The sequence below is a fragment of the Nomia melanderi genome, chromosome 9, assembly GCF_051020985.1.
Source record: "Nomia melanderi isolate GNS246 chromosome 9, iyNomMela1, whole genome shotgun sequence".
Classification (NCBI taxonomy): Eukaryota; Metazoa; Arthropoda; class Insecta; order Hymenoptera; family Halictidae; genus Nomia; species Nomia melanderi.
Window position 1 is genome coordinate 9,009,379 of NC_135007.1, and position 17,196 is coordinate 9,026,574.

General features: G+C 45.7%; 1 protein-coding gene across 8 annotated transcripts in view; it reads left to right on the plus strand.

The window, feature by feature from the left end:
- Positions 1 to 5,013: 5,013 nt before the first annotated feature.
- Positions 5,014 to 17,196, plus strand: part of sv (paired box protein shaven) — a 199,451-nt gene continuing 187,268 nt past the window's right edge. For all 8 annotated transcript variants that reach the window (XM_076370608.1, XM_076370609.1, XM_076370611.1 and 5 more), the window contains exon 1: positions 5,014 to 6,210. The gene's annotated coding sequence lies outside the window, so the exon portion shown is untranslated. The remainder of the gene's footprint in view (positions 6,211 to 17,196) is intronic.

The following is a 17,196-nucleotide window of genomic DNA, read 5'->3' on the forward strand; positions in this document are numbered from 1 at the left end:
TGGGTCATTTTGACTCTCCTCGTAGTTTCAGTATTAAAACTATAGATACCTTGTAGAAAACAAAATGTCCTGCTTTCACTCCATCTTGTTCTTCCATTTTCTATTCCTTGGCATGTAACTCAAGCCGTCGACCGCCATGGGCGCAAATTATAAGCTTCATTTATAAGGCTTCATCGTCTTCCACCTCTAATCGCGATCGCGACGCTTCCCTTATGATCGATTCAATGATGGCAATCGAAACATATAAGGTAGGCAGGGATTTTTCATTATACGACGGCCTCTAAGATCTTTATTTACGTTATCGGTCGGACAATTTCCATGTTCACGATCGGAGCAACATGCTTCACGTCCCTAGACCGTCCTTTTCTTCTTTTACGGTATCCAATTCGCATCGCCATTCTCATCTCATTCGGTTGCGGGCAGGGAAGATCCGCTCACGGCTACCAATTCACACTTACCCGCTCCGCTGCGGGCGTTTATTTCGATCCTCCGCTACGAGGATCGATCCCTTCAGCCTATCCACCGGAGTCGAAGAGAGAATTACCTTCTCCCCGCGAATTATCCTCGCGATGTGGCCGTTTAATGGATACGCCTAACTGGTTAATTCGGTATCTGTGCGCGCACGCCGATTCATTCCATTACTCCGGCCGGGAAGATTTATACTTTGTTGGGAATCGGGTTAGGGCTGCGAATCGGCCAAGTATACATTGCGTGATAAGTGTTTGTATGTTGTTCCCTGTTTGTTTCTTCAAACCAAAGAGCATTCTTTGAGGGGTGTTGTTAGAAGGCGAGTTTAAACCGCTATGAAAGTGATTCTAAGTGATGATAAATTCTAAATTCATCTTCGGAAGCTTCGAATTTGAAAGGTATACACATTACGAACTTGGACAAGTTCGGTATTCTTAAATTGTTACGTTTAAAAACGTGGAGGAACTTAACGTTTTGTTTTTTTTTGTGCTCATCTAGAACTAAATAGTTTTTGTAAATGTGTAATTCCCCTTGCATAACTGCTATAATTAACAAGTCAATCAGATGAATACCGAAGCTAATCAAATGCATTATCTATCGATGGAGATCCCAATAATCAATAGGAGATAAAAAACTAGTTACACATTTCTTCGTTGCATAAACATCGAGAGAACTATTTCAATAGCATTTCTTTCATTACGAATTCACAGACGCACATTTAATTACCTGTTTAATCTAATCAATTCTTCTAGTATCGCAAATCAGATCAAATTGAAACGATCTCTGTTCAATAGTCATCGTGAAAAGTCTCAATCAACTATCAGCGACACAGCGTACTCCATTTCCGAATATCGGGAAAGAAATCGAGAAATATTCGTCAAGCTACCAGGTCCCGGCCGTTTCCATGTCTGGCCGCCATAACTCTCTCACGAGGCTCTCTTCGAAAGCCTCGGACGTAATTAACTCTTAACATATTCAAGGAAACACTGGCCTCATTTCGCCCCAAACCCAAGCGCCGTTCGTTACGCGGAACTGTTTAACCGTGTAGGAATATTAAGGCGTCCCGGGGAAGCTATTTAACGATAGCAGATGAAAAGTCGAGCGCGCGGCATCCTGTCCGGCTGGTTCAACGGTCGTGCCATAAAAAGGTGTATACCGCGCAACACCTTAGTCCCGTGCGCGGCCCGAATAGCTTATGCACCCCTTTTGCCCTGGCAGGGGCGGCAGGCAACAGTTCTAATAGCCGAGCCCAATGTCTATCCGCGCCGTTCGTTGCACTTGCTGAAACAGCTGTGGCACCTGTTCCCGGCTGGTGGCGTGTAAGGTGCAACGTTCCCTTGAACTGTCCCGCACGGTCCCGTCGCGTTCCCACTCGCCTGACCCTGTAATGTCCGACCGGAATAGATCATTGGTCCGGAGGTTAATGGCAACCCTGCGTTCCACCCCTCCAAGACTTTTTGCCGGCGCTTTCTTTTCCTTCGGACATTCGTGCAGGGCGATTGGAATATTGCTTCCGGAGAGGACCTGATGATGGCTAACTGTCGATGATAGATGGGCGCAGAAATTAGAAGGTTAAACGTTTGTTAGGCTATCGATTATACTTTTCTTTTGTACCTTATTGATATACGGCGTAGTTTGTAACGGCTGTTCATGTTACTTGCAAGTAGAATATATACTGAATCGAATAGGGTGGATGAAGTGAAGAGACTTTAGACCTTAAGGGGTTAATGCGGAGAGAAGACAGAGTTTTAAAGAGAAGTTTCTTCCTTAAGAAAATATTCCGTTGTTACATTGAATGTAAACAATTGTACTTCACTGCAACGGTTAAACGAAACCAATCAATATTCATCAAATATTTATTTAGCCCTGTACCTCAGGATTTCTTTCACAGTTGCCTTGACAACAGCCGTATTCTTAGATACTAATAATCTTCCATGAGAAAAATGAGACCTATGTGTATAGGAAACATTGTAAATTACAGAAATTATTACACATTATCCTATATGGACCACGGTAAACGATCTGAAAGCTCAGGACTCGATCACCGATTAAGAACCTTAAGGTATTACGCAGTGAACAAAGGGGAAAATGGCGGCATTAGGTAATGCCTAGTCTCAAGAAAAAAAGTGCGGGAAACACATGGCCTAAAACGATCGTGGGGTGAAATGCGGATCAGCTGGTGTTCGTCGCCGATATGAAGAACTCGTGCATCGTTCGACCGTTAAACGCCCTTCACCCTTCGCGAAGGTGAGCACATGGCCCGCACAGGGAAGGGCCCGGGCTCCTCGAAGACACGCACGTTCCTCCTTCGCCGGTGTTCTTATTAATGGCATACATTATTACGGGGATGGTAGTAACGGCCGCGTCAACGGTCCCGGGCACCTGACGCCTTGTAACGAGTTGGGCCCTACCAGGGGCGGGGCCCTTCTCGAACCTTTTCGTCACGATCACGTCGCCGGGTCGTTCGAGCCAAGTCCGGTAGCCTCTGCCTTTCGTGTCGTGCTTGTGCGAGATACCAGCCGGTGATAAGGGGATCGGTGATGGATACTGGGACGGCTAAACGATCCTTTGATCCTTTGACACGTTTGATGATAGGCTGATCTAAAGGGTTCCTAAAAAGGAGAACCGAACTTCACAAGTAAATTGGTTGTGTAGTTGAAAAATTAATCGTTGGCTTCAACATGCTACGGTTTTGTATACTTTTATGAATTTTTCGTATCATTATTGTGGCAATGTCTGACTTATGTTTAGTTGAGATGTGTCTTATCATTGTAATGTGTAGAAGTCTTGGCTGTTAATAATGCCGACAAAAATTCTTTTACTGTAATTCTAAAATTATATGTTAGTGAATTACATAATTTAGAAGTTAAATTTGTTACACATTCTAAAGTTTGGAGGTTATGAAGTTTGATCGTAATGGTTATACTTTAAATCCTGTAATTTTTTGTATACCCTATCACTTCGTTTGATATTTTAGTAATAAATGTTTAGTATGTTCTCGTTTTGTGACATACAGTAGATTCTTTAAAATCTTTTTAAACATATAAAAATATTCTCCGCTTCTTAAAGGTAAGGAAAAATGCAAGGACTCCATTAGCTTCGCGTCGTTCATAATCAAAATGGCGGCGTCGTTGACCGACCAATGCTTCAAGTTGACGTGTCCAAACAGTATTTCCATAGTAACTCGATTCTTAATTGTATCGTGGAAGAGTTTCGTCAGAGTATATTGTTCTTCCGCCATCGAACAGCCACCAGTCATATCCGTCCGACGGAACGGAGAAATTTATACAAAAATTCAATGGCCTTCCGTTCGATCTGTTTCACACGCCCACGCGCTTCGTTAGGCTCGATGGGCGAGCGCGTTGATTTATAGCCAAGTGCAGGAATATAAACGAGAAGCAGCGACTTTGCCCAAAGTCCAATTTAACCGTGGAGGGAGGGCGGTTTTGTTCTGTGCAGGAAGCGTGGTTCCGCTTGGTTCCGCCCATAACGGTGACGGTGTGAACAACTCCGCGTGGACCTCGGAATCCTCGTGGAATTTCGGCCAGAGACCTCTTTCCGTCATTGGTCAGACACGTGTTGACTGGATGCTTGATTAATTGGAAGAAGAAACTAGTCGACTCCGATGACAAGATGTCGCTCCAGTTATTTAGCTGAGGAAACCTTCAAGATACCACGAAATTATATGTTTTCATCAAATAGGATAACCCGACATGATCATTTGAATTTGTATGGCACACGTGTATCAAGGATACGTGCTCTACTTTGAAGCTCTGGAAAACGTTATTAACTTATTTGAGTTTCCAATTTTTCCAAGATCTTCGGTTAAATCTTCTTCACCGCTTTTCCTTTAATTTGAATAGATTGAAGCTTTATATTCCTACAAACTTCAGGAGAATAATCATCATTTTTATGTTTGTGAAAAGTGTTCTTCATATATTCTCAGTTTCTACATCTCGATTGTCAAAACTCCCTTATCACCTATCAATCGAAAATACACGCTTCATGTTTCTACTCAAAGACCCCTAAAATCGATACCAGATCAGTGCAGTGTTCGATCTCCTCGTCGCTTAATCGATATCAAAGTCGCAGCAGGTCGCGATTCAGTCTCTCGACACCTCGGTACACTGCGGGGGCGTCTCGGTGCGACCGTCCGCCAAAGGACTTCAAGAAAGTTTCAAGAGAGGGCCCGTTTTCATTGTGCCTCTCCCCGTCCCTCGTGCGGCCCTAGACGGAGTCTCTCCGTCTATCCGCGTCATAGCCGGCTCGCTCCCTCTCTGTCGCGTTCGGTACGTTCTCCCCGGGCCGTGCGCTCTCCCCCTCGGCCCACTGATATCGCGAGAGGTCGCGGTAGAAGGGGGAGGCAGAGACAGGTAAGCCTCGGTGCTCCGTTCGAGGCTTAGGAAGGAACGTAGGCCAGGTGGAGAAAGAGAGAAAGAGAGAGGCCGGAGTGCCGCTGCCGGTGTGGAGGGAGGCCGGTGAAGCGGAGGTGAAGCGCGACCGGCCCTCTCTACTCCAGGGGCCCAGGCTAGTCCAGTCCGGGACAGCACGCCTCCTGCTGCACGCTCCACGAGGTAGAACGGCGAACGTAGACACCAAGACATAGGACGCAAGGCGCGGGGCCCCAGGATCGCTCGTGTGGTACCGCGGTGGCTGCACGTCCTCGGAAGGATAACCGTCATCCTTCGCCGAGGTTCAGTTCTGCAACGGTTCCTGGCTCTCGCCTTCACCTGTGTCACCGTGATCCCTGACCGGGACCAGGGTCCAGGGTGTTCGGTTCATCTTTGCGCTAGGCCCTGCGAAGCAACGTTTCATCTTTGATCAAGGACAATTGACCATCACCGGGATTCTCCGTCGACCTCTGTGGACACCGCTGTTGTGACACCGCCGTTGTTTCATCCGTCGCGATCCACGCGGGAACATACAGTCCTGTTCACTTGGGGCCAGAGACAGTTTTCCAAGCGAACGTACTCCCGTCACCGCCTGCCCGCGCGTGTCAGGGACAGTAGGGACGCGATCGATCCTCCCGCGGATTTTATCGTCATCCCCGGCGGTGATCGCCGCCCGAACACGCTCTTCCTCTTTCACCCGTTGAAACCACCACCGCCCCCACCCCCGCAGACATCACACGCGTCCAGCCACGCGATCGCCGGGGCCAGCGATCCGGAAGGTTTCGCGCAACGGTGACCAACGAGCCGATTACTCTTAATGGACACCTGATCCACGGTGACTGAACATCCTCCCGGCTGCGGATGCATCTGTAAAAAGCGTCGTCGATTTTGTACGCGGCTCGCCGGGCGATCCATAGGGAACAGCGTGGATGATGCTTGAGGTGCAACCGTCTTTGAGAGTACTCGGTTCGGGACGATAAGGTGGCGGGTCGGTGATTCGTCGATCGTCCTCGGGACTAACGTGAATTGAAATCGAGGGAGTCGTGTCTGTTCGAGGTGTAAACCCGGTTGATTTGCTCGGTCCTTTAACGAAGGAATTCGATAATCGAGGGATAAACTGAGGTGAACGGTGACTGACGAAGCCGATCGAGAAAAAGGGGTTTTTCTGTGACGAAGAAGATTGTGCGGGTATGACAAAGCACTGTGAACGGTGCGACGGGCTGCTCGAACGGTGAAGTGTTGCCAGGGTGTTCAGTGAATATTCAGAGACTTCGACGCGCGGTCGAGCGGTAACCGAGGGATATAAGCAGACGACGAACACGACCACGACGACGAAGCGGCTTGATTTCGGGTGAGTTCTTGGCTGACTTTCTTCGAATCGTCGTTAATCTACGGATATCGTTTGTTGGAAGTTGTCGCTTCAATATCAAGCAACTACTTTGAGTATAATATTGCCGAACGCTCGACGTTTCCCTAGGATTTCGTCTCGATTCCGGACGAAGGTGTTTCGTTTTAATGATTTTGCAAGCGAAAAGATGTCATTTGATAGAATTGAAAGGAATCACGCGAGTATCATACAGCTGAAACGCGACGCGCGTACCTGCACGCGGCCGCTGAATGGTGTGACGATGGTTACGCGCACGCAATTCACACGCACACACGAGACAGCTCGTGCTGTGTTTACATTCGCCAATTATAGACGACTGCTCGTACGTAGTAATGATAGATCCGCCGGCGGTGTTAATGACTGGCGAGCCGTTCGCAAAAAGTGATAGGAATGATTTTCGAAGTGACAGCTACGAGAGCGATGCTCCGGGGACCATTCACATCGTTGTGTTCGAGAAAATTGGTGGCCTTTGAATGAGTTTCGGTAATTTCCCCATTATATTCGACAATCTTGCCGTCGGTAATCAGTAATGATTCTTTATTCTTAAAGCGCTGTCAAATATGTAAATGAAACATTAATTCAAGCACCTGAATGATATATTAATGTATTCATCGAAGACAGGAGACTTCCACTGAAATCTTCCTTTTATTTTCGGAAATTAGTCATCTTCCACGTTATGACATGATGTCGATCCTTGCTTCTTTGAGGTCTTTTACTCGGTGACAGGCATGCTCAGCCGATTTACAGGCATCGAATACTTTTATCCGGAGATCCACATCAATCGTCAATTTATGGAATGAATATTCATGGGTTTCGCGTCGGTACAAGCCTCCCTGCGCCGCGACACGCGAGATCCATCCGCTTCCTGCGCCAGATACGCCGCCAGCTGTATCTTCTGATCGAAAAGTTTTGACCGATCGCCGAAGATAAGATCGGCGTAGCCACGGTGGCCCATCCACCACCGGCGGATCCTATTATTTCGAGAAATTCGTTTCTAATCGCGAGCCAGCGGCATCTGCCCGTTTTCCACCCTTGCCTTTAGCCACCCCAGGCATCGCTTTTAAAGACAACTGCCATCTTTGGGGGAAAGCAGTTGTTGCGTCAGGTGGTGGTCGCCGCCGAAGACGGAGTCGAAATCGTCGGCAGTTAAGGGAACAAGGGTTGACAGACGATAGGGCTTAAGAGTTCCGTTCGTTTCGATGCATCGAGTTCCGGTGGAATTGATAACAGAAATTTGGGGCGATTGGGGCGTGTCCGTGGATGATAGGCGTTTCCTTTGAAGAGTTGAGGTACTGACGTGCCCATTGAAATCTTCGTGAATAATTGAAATTTTAAAGAATTTCTGCTGAAAAGTGAATTTGCATTGTTTTAATTAATTATACGGGACATATAATAGTATTTATTAATATTCTGTGGCAAAAAAGTTTGCGAATAAATGGAATCTAATGTAGGATTGATTGAAATTTCGAAATTATTGCCCTTGTCCCAGGAAATAAATTCGTATTTCCTTGGAACTGAAAGACTCGCGCAATAAATTTCCGGATTTTAGGGTGTTTCGTTTGCTTCTCTTTGCGAGGTAACGACTGTTGAACGATCATAATAAATAACGCCCGTCAGCACGGTGGTGCGCCTTAAGTTGCTGGAAACTCTAACCAATCATACGGCAAACGTTCGCTTGACTTGAAGACCATTATCTCAGCTGGACATCCGAGTAATTTTGTACTGTCATTTCGCATCGAACCGTACAATTCAAACTCACCCGTAATTGATCGATCGAGGGTCGCACTTGTTTATCTTCCATTGACCCAACGGGTTAATTATATATTCCACCCTTATCCTCCCATTGTCATTACGGCAACTTTAAGTAGTATTGAACTAAATAAAAGACTCTCCTCTGAAAAATGTAATCCAGTTTCTTATTACGTGTCACTTCATAGTTTAAGGATCCTATCAATTTTTCTGAAATTACTATATTAATGCTATCCGAGAACGCATAAAATTTCAAAAAAGCATAAATACATTTTTTCCTTTCATTTAACCCTGAATTACGTTTGATAATTAATTTCCATCGCTAACGGAATCATTATAATTCTCGACTTGTCGTGTCAAAGAAACATTACAAAGCTATGTTCTAAAAGCAGAAAGAAAGCTCTTCGTAACGACGCGAAGTCATTTTTAAGTAATAAATCTATTCCGCTCGGAAACGTTCTCAACGGTTGCCATCTTGGATTGCTGCGTATTTTAATCTAGATAGAAATCCGATCGAGCTCGGCGATAAATGGCCGAGCCCGGTTGCGTAATTTTTCAATAAAACCGCGATGCAAGATCCTTAAAATTTACTGCGCCGCCGGGAGGCTCGTTTTCGCGACGCGGCGCGACGCGATCGTTATTAGAAAATTTACTGCGTGGCTCTGCCGTGCCGGTTCCCGCGTCTGTGTTTCTCTTAACGATTGGCGCACATCTCGCGGCCTCTTCCTGAAATCCCGGGCATCGAGAATTACACGGAACGGCGTGCCGTGATATTACGCACCTATTACGTATCGTGCACGCAAACAGGAATGCGGTCCCGCCGGTAAAACCGTTTCGAAAAGTTCGACCGATCTAATCTAACGTCTATCAGCCGTTCGTACGGCTCATTCATAGGCAACAAAGTGATATTACGGGCGGCTGGGTATGCGGTTAAAGAAGCGATCAACGCTGAACAACAGCGGCCGGTTGCGCTCGGTTTACTGTTCCCGTGTCTTCGATCGGCCGCAGATTAAAACGAGATTAAACCCCCTCGGAATATTGACGCGTTTTATCGTGTGAATGATGACACCGATATGCAGATCATTCCAGTGTACATTTTTCAATTTCCGTTCTTTTCAATCCTTCGTCGCTTCGATTGCAGTTAACGCATCCGTATACAAAAATGTGAACAAATTGTAAGTACACCCGAAAAAGTGATTCTTTTCCAATTATTACTCTGTTCCTGCGGTAGTACTTTTTATGGTTGGTCGTTTCGATGATAATCGATATCTTTGTATCAGAAATTTTGAATAAAATCGTGTCTTTTAATACATCTCAGAATTGTTATTTCCACACTGTAATAGAATTTTGTTGCGGTGGTTAATAGAAGTTGTAAAATTAATTTATCTTGAGGTCCAGTCTTATCGATAATGTTTTAGATTCTTCGTACGCGATTAGGTTTAATATCCTTATAACTAGATAATTGCTTTTAGTTTGAATTAATACTATTGAAATTTATTATTCTATACTTGTCACTGGTAGCGTATTCACTGTACGTTCTTCAAAACGGTTTCTATCCCTAACCGTTTCTTTAGAAACACACACGCGACTAACCATTAAATAATGAATTATCATTACATACTAATTATAACTCTAACAATTCGCTGAACCAATATTATAGTCACCAAAGCAAACAGTAAAGCTCGATCAGAAGGATCTACCATTACTTTCAACTTGTCCCAACAATTAAAACCATTCAAGAAACAAAACGAACACCATAAAACGTCCTCTTTCAACATATAACGAGAAGAATCATTAAACACCATAAAACCCACTGAGTGCTTTACCAGCAGATCCAATAATTTGTATACGGGCAAATCCATAGAAATGTCGATGTTCTTCAACGTCGGTTCGCCGTCAACTCTGTTTTCCGACAGTCGAGTTTCCCTCCCACGAGTTCTCCGTTCCACTCGTCTGCCCCGGAACCGTGACGTCCCTCACGCGTGTACCAGACGAATGGATCTATCGAGCCGTACGGAAACAGGGATCGGATCCAGGAGGCGTCGATCGCGGGAATCGTCACCAAGAATTTGCCGGTTGTCACGGCCGGATCGGAATGCGGTCTAGGTGGTGGCCGATCCGATCGCGGCCATGTCAAGGATGCGGCGCGGGTGCATGGATGCCGCTCTCCCTCTTTGCCTCTCTGTTCATCCGCCATCCGAGCCCTAGCTCCGTCTCTCTATCGCGATCTTCTTCTTTCGTTTATTAGTCGGTCGAGAGACCGGCGAGTTGTCCCGGTGGTTAATTGCGGTGTGCCACGCCGCGCGCTGCTTGCACGGCGTCGCGCGGTTATACGGTTAACCGTGGCTTAAGCTCGTCGCGTGTACTCTCCGCATGTGGCACGGCACGCTGCACCGCCTAGCTCTCGCAACTGTACCGGACCGAGAACGTCTACAGGTAGCTCGAATCTATTTATAGGCGGTCGTCTGCACCGGTGGTCGCCGATCGCGACCAGTCGCCTTTGATCATGCTTTCGGCGTTTCATCCGCCCAATTTTCGCATTGTCCGCTAATTCTGGGGCTCGTTGTCTTGGGGACAGTGGCACGCGGCAAGGAAGATCAAAGAATGTGTATATTGGTCGACGTGGATGGGATAGAATCGCAGATACGGAAAGGATAAGCGAGCGGTGAACCAAAATGGCAGACTGGTTGCACTTCGGTGCTTTTCGAGAGGCCGCATTTGAGAAAAGCTGGGAAGATAAGATATCCGGGTTGTTGCTTGGGGACTGGCGATACTATCATTATTGCTTCTGTAATATGTATGCACTGTATGTGGTAGAATGTTAAAGGTGATTAACTTCATTTGATATGATAGAGGATAGAGAAGACAGAGGATAGTATAGAAGAACGTCATCTAATAGGTGGAATAAGGCTATCAGTAGCTAAAGATGAATTTCTTTTTACTCTCGGAGCCAGTGAGGGAAGCTACCGAAGATCATCCGATAGAAAAATAATAGGTTCACGGATCGAAGTATTTCAAACAGGCAATTTTTCACAATTAGCTCTGCTCATCTCCCCAGAGCGCAGCGAAGAATTTAAATACCATCGAAATCAAGAGAGGCTACGAACGCTTCCTCTTATCTGTTCTCCCGCTTCCAGCATCAGGCCGAGCCACACCTGGCCCCGATTGCGTCCCACCTATATATCTATTCCGCTTGCAAACCTCCTCAACTATGCGCTCGTTCAGGCAGCTGGCCGAGGCTATCTGGTCGCGTACTCGCCGGCTACTCGCGGTATCTGCGACGCAGAGAGTACACCAGATGGATTTACTGCGGAGCACGATCGGTTTTATTGGTGCTCCGCATGGAGCAGCTCCGACCATCTCTTTCGGATCACCCTTCTGGGTCGTTAACTTCCCTCGAACGAGACAGGTGAGAGATAGCGGGGCCGATTCACGGTAGCCGGACACATTTTTCCGTCAACTTTTCACCGTCGGTACCAATCGTTCGGCTGCCAAAAAACTTCGTTTCCCGATCGCCTTACTTACGAATTATCTGCATACCATTCGAGTTTCTTGCGCTCCCCCCTCCTACTCGTAACTGTTTGCCTAGACAGCTTTTTCCGAGTAACGCTCGCGCGTTTTCAGCATGGGAATTACCGTTCTTACGAGCCGGAGCGAGATAAATGTAGCTTGATGGACGAATCATGAGGTTTTAATGGCACCCCGCAGTTCATTCGGCTCAGCTGGCCGGTCGCTCCCCGAGCGTAGCGCTCGAACCGTTTGAAACGTTCATTCTTCGGGGCGAACGCGTTGTACAATCGAATCCTTGAACCGATGGCTATCGTCCTTTTAAAATCGATCGCCTCCTTTAAACGAGTTCCCATCTCCCTGTCAGCGCACAATGATCGCTTCATTCACGCAACCAAAGCGAATCCTGGTAGTCTCGTGAACACGTCCCGATCTTTTTCCGTTGAACCTGTTATTTATCGATCCTCGGTCCCAATGGAGCTGTCGTTGCAGGTTGATTTCGGATCCCATATAGTCCCGTCTTGCCTTCCATTCACGATCGCGGTCGAGCCGCGAATTCAACGGCTCGTCACTTAATATTATCGCGATCGGCGTCGACGTCGGTTGTCCCGCGATCTCTATCAAATTTTAAATAATCCCGCGGCCGACGCGACGCGACAGGGCGAACGGGAGCAGCGCACGCGCAAACAGGTGGCTTTTAACTGGCGAATTTTTCAAGTTGACACTTTTCGTTGCCGTTCGCTAATGTCACGTCATTATAGATCACGACTCTTTATTGCACCGGTTCCACATCGGCCGGCGAGTCGGAGACCGTGCGGTTTTTTACCGCGGCGGAACCCGTTTTACCCTGAAAACAGTGACCGGTCCGGCTACCGGCGCGGCGGCCACCTGCGCGGTATGTAAATGCGCGACAACTAATTTCTAATTCGCGGACCGATCGGATTGCGAGCCGTGTGAGTCGTTCCTCTCCCGCTCCCCTTCTCCCGGCGGAGATAAAACGGTACAATCGCGGAACCTTTGCCGTCTTCTTCGGCAGATAACAATTCCCCGCAGGTGATATCTCGTTGTCGAATGCGCTGTTCCTGGTCGGTGGCCACTTTTAAACGCGGGACGCTGATTTATCGGTATCGGGGGGCGGGGGAAAAATGCTGAGACTTATTACGCGTTGTTGTAGCCGCGGCGTTCCCACTCGTAAAAATACGCTTTCAAGAATTATTGCTGGAGTGATCGACGCTGTGAACTTGTTTATGTAAATCTCGATTTTTATTGAGCGATTCCTAGAAACTGACGGTGGAAACTCGTTTTCCTGTATTTTTTTCGGTTTCTGGGGGTGTTTAATTGGACGTAAAACGGAGATTGGTTTACTTTGTTCGTGTTTAAATGTTCGTTTATGTTTTTTCGAATGGGGTACGAAGTTAGATTGTAATGCGAAAGTGGGAGATTCGTGTGAATTTGATGGTCGTGGAAAATTGAAATTATTATACTAAATACGGCGATATGGGATGAGATAAACGGTTGGACAATGGTGTTCGCTTCTCACGGCGCTGATGTTATAGCACACGTGTATTTAAATATCGCCCTCAAACTTAATATGTAGAGGACTGTAACCTGAATTAAATTCTTTTCCGAGTAATGAATATTCAAATTATACGGTGGCGTTGTGCACTACATCGTAATCGTGCAACGACAGAAATAGCACTTTATCTCGATACGCACACGATGTCTGCCTCTTAATCATTTGTCTCATTTACCTACTAATTGCTAAATGAATAACATTAGTCTCCACAGAATTCTCAATTCACATTTGCGTCTTCAGACTTCACTTCTAAAAGTGAAGTTCTTTTCATACATGCTGAGTTATTCAACCGTGCCACTTGAGTTTACTTGTGAACCATTTGTCACATAAAGAAAGTATTCCAAACAATTATTCAGTATCGATCAAACCAACCATATTTTCATCAATCCTTTCAGCCCTTGATGCGGAACAACTTTTGCCTAGAACATTTTACCGAACAAATAAAGTTCGGTGACACGATTGAACGACTCAGCCTGCGCATATAATGTAAATTATAAGTCGTCGCGTGTCTCACGAAGTCGATCCCAAAAGAACAGTGTGAAAACGTTTGATTTACACGAAGGGAGAGCAGAGTAGAACCGTCAGTACGCACCTGTCACAGCCTCATAGTTCCATCAATGGCTCCGTCGCTTTTTCCGTCGATCGAGGAGGATTCGCGGGAATGCTCGAACCTGTTCTCGGGCGCCTACATCTGCGGGGCCCACACATCACTCGGATGTAGTCATCTGTATCAATCAGGGAGCCGGTACGAGCTTATACACTTTCTTGCTCCTCTCGATATGTACACGCGCACGGCGCAGTTAACTCCAATCAGGCTCGATTGCATCGGACAAGTGGAATAATTGTTGCCGCGCGTCGCTTATTGAATTATTAGGAACGACGGTGCACGCTCTACTCCGTAAATAAGCATCACCCTCCATAGTCGCGGCTCCTCGTCCTCTTCGATTTGCGATTTCCTGCTGGCCAGCTGGGAAAACTGCCGTGTTAATAAATAAAGTGGAATGAGACAACGATACCGGGGGCTGAAAACGTTGTTTTATTGATTTTAGTAGCTCGATCATTTCGTTCTGCCCATAGAGGAGTAGTTCTTGTTCTTCTTGTGATACGCGGATAAGAGAAACGAGATTTAGCGAGGAAAGTAAGGGATAGACTGAACGGTGGTTGAATTAATATTTTTAAAAGTGTGTTGCACCGGGGAATTTATGGATTCGGAGTATTCGTGAGTGCAGAGAATATTGTGAAATATGAACTTTAATAATGGTTACCGATATTTTTGTTTCACTCGGTGTTTAATGTAATTCTTGTTATAATAGATCAGTCTCAGTTTTATTTTCGTCATTGCAAACTTATATGTGGAGATATAAATAAAATTTGACGAGCAGAATTTGAAATTGTCTGTAGTTGGGAAGCAAAATTTGAGAATTGAAAGTTAAGGGGTAAGAATTAAAAATTGTAAACTGTATAAATTATGTTTACATAACAAATCGGCTAGATGCGTCGTTTAATTACATTGCTAAGTACCGTGTAAAACGTTAGACAAGAAATAATACTAACAACGACAACAATTATATTAATATAGATTTCAAATTTTCATAGGATGAATTTAAAGTCACTCAAGGTGCAATACGGGCCACCTAATGTTATAAACATAGACTAAATCGAAGGGATGGGTATGTACATCTGAAACGACCGTTAAAATAAATCACTCCCTAACGTGACAGAAACTCAATCATTCATCGAATATGTAATAACTAATTAACTGGCGGCACGAGTCGCGACGATTTCTTCGCAACGATCATCAAGTCGATACTAGATCGGCAGAACGAAGCGTGGGGTATAAATCTGCCACTAATTTCTCGCGGATTTAATTGGATACGGCTCATTGAGTGGTAATGAGGAGGTACAGCCGGCTTCGCAATGTATTTAAAGGCGGCGATCGACGCCCCCCGCCATCTTTCAAAGCGGATGCACGCGAACGGCTCGAAAGGTCCGTTCACGAGGCGCGGAACCGGCGATAAGCGCGAAAACCGATCCATTCGACCGGTCGATCCGTCCTCGCAAAAAATGGCCGGACGTGGCCGTTGTGGGAATCCCCGCGAACGTAAATATTCATCAGTCGGTTTTTAGGCGTTGATTTTATTGGCAGAACGCGTGCACGAAACCACGCGCGCGCTGGCGCGCTCGCATCCCAGTCAATTGAATCTCGTAAATCAACCCGACCAGACATTATGAAAGCGCAGATGACTTAATGCGCTGTTACTGTAATGAGAGGCGCGCATAAGAGCCGATACGGTGTCCGCGGGACGAGACCGTTAAATTTATATTGAAATATTACATTGAAACTAATTCTTTGTCGACCAAAACGCCGTTGAAGGGGATGAACGTTTGTGGATCTTTCAGTAATTTCATGACTTATTTTAGGTTTGTTGTGTTTCTTGCAAATTTTTAGACACTTTTCTGTACATATTTTTGTTTCTATAAATCTTTAATACCTATGAATGGACACTGCAATGAATGAAACATTGCTGTATAATCGTGACATCAGCGAGTGTAATACATAGTAATTATATCGCCTACAGACCAAAGCGAATAACCACACTTTGTCATTTCTCGAATTTTAATGTGAACACCTCCGATTGGTACTTATTTTTCTATGTTCGAATAAATTTCCTTTGCACATACTGATTTTATGGTAATCGACCAGTAAATTTAATTTACAAGTCGACACGACTAACTGTGTACTCGAATTCATATTGTTGCAATGGCGCAATTTAATCTTCTTCCGCTTATCACATCAAACCACTTAGTCGTCCAACGTTGAATAGGTATACGTATACCTACACACCTATTTCAATATCCAATCCATGCCTTATCTCAAATGTTTCCTATTCGCATCGCGATTCGTTCTTTTCTTTCGATTCCCGTCGCAGAAATCGGCGGTCGCCTTTGCGCCGTGCTGCCATTAACCGACAGAGTTTACTTTCCCGTCGCGCGCGTTATTTAAGCACGGCAAAATCGCGGCATAAAACCATCGATGCGTGTCAGAAGTCTCGTGAGCCGTCGTGGCAGTGCGTTCGTGCACCGTCAAAACACGAAAATCGCGCTAATTTTAGAGTCGCCGCCGGTTTTAATTAATGTCCTTTCTATGTCGAACCGTGAGCGGAGCTCAAGCGCGAGCGCATACGTTCGCTCGCCTCTCGCCGGTGCAGCATGCGATGCATCACGCGGTGCAGCATGGAATGCGTGCGCGTCAAACGTGATATATTCCTGATGTTTCGATTTAAAACTGTTTACCGCGCCAGGATAGCATGCTCGATGCCCCCTTGTTGCGCGCCATGAAGCGCTTCATGTTGCATCGCGTCGATCGGGCCCCAGTCCATTAGGAATCATAAAAGCGTGTCAATCATCTTGCGTGTATTAAAATCAACTTCCTGCACCGCGCGCCGTTCGAATTGCCCGCCACGCTACCCGATAATGAGTACGTTAATTCTTATCCGCTCGTTGGAGCTCGCTGCTGCCTCTAACACGCTTCGCTCGCCTCGCTATCGCGCGCAACTAGCTGAAACTTTACGCGATTCGCGACGAAACGCAGCCGGCGAGTTGCGGATTTTATGGTACGGGGTTTATTGTCCGTGAATTTATTGACTGCCCCAAGGGCAGCTTTCGCGACGTTGTTGATTGATTCTGTAGCTTGCGAACCCTTCGGTTGTTAAAGTTGAATTTTAATCTGTTATTAAATATTTCTTCTGAAGTATCAGAGTAGGAAGGATTTAGAATTAGTATTAGAATTAGTGTATGATAAGCTAAAGGATTAGAGCAGAACTAATGAACTGTGGACCTTAAAAATTGAAGTCTGAATGTTTGAGAACTCGACGATCTAAGTATTTGAAAACTGGTTAATTTGAAACTCTCAGTTTTTTTAAAAAGTGTTGATATATTGTTGTGTGGAGTATTAAGATAGAAAGAATCTAATGCTGAACTATAGTAAATTAGAGGGTTAAAATAGAAACATAGAGAACTGTGAATATTGAAAATAGAAAAATCTAAATGTTAAAGATCGAAAACCGAAATGTTCGGAAACTTGTTGAAACTTCGAATTTTTTGGAAAATTCTTATGA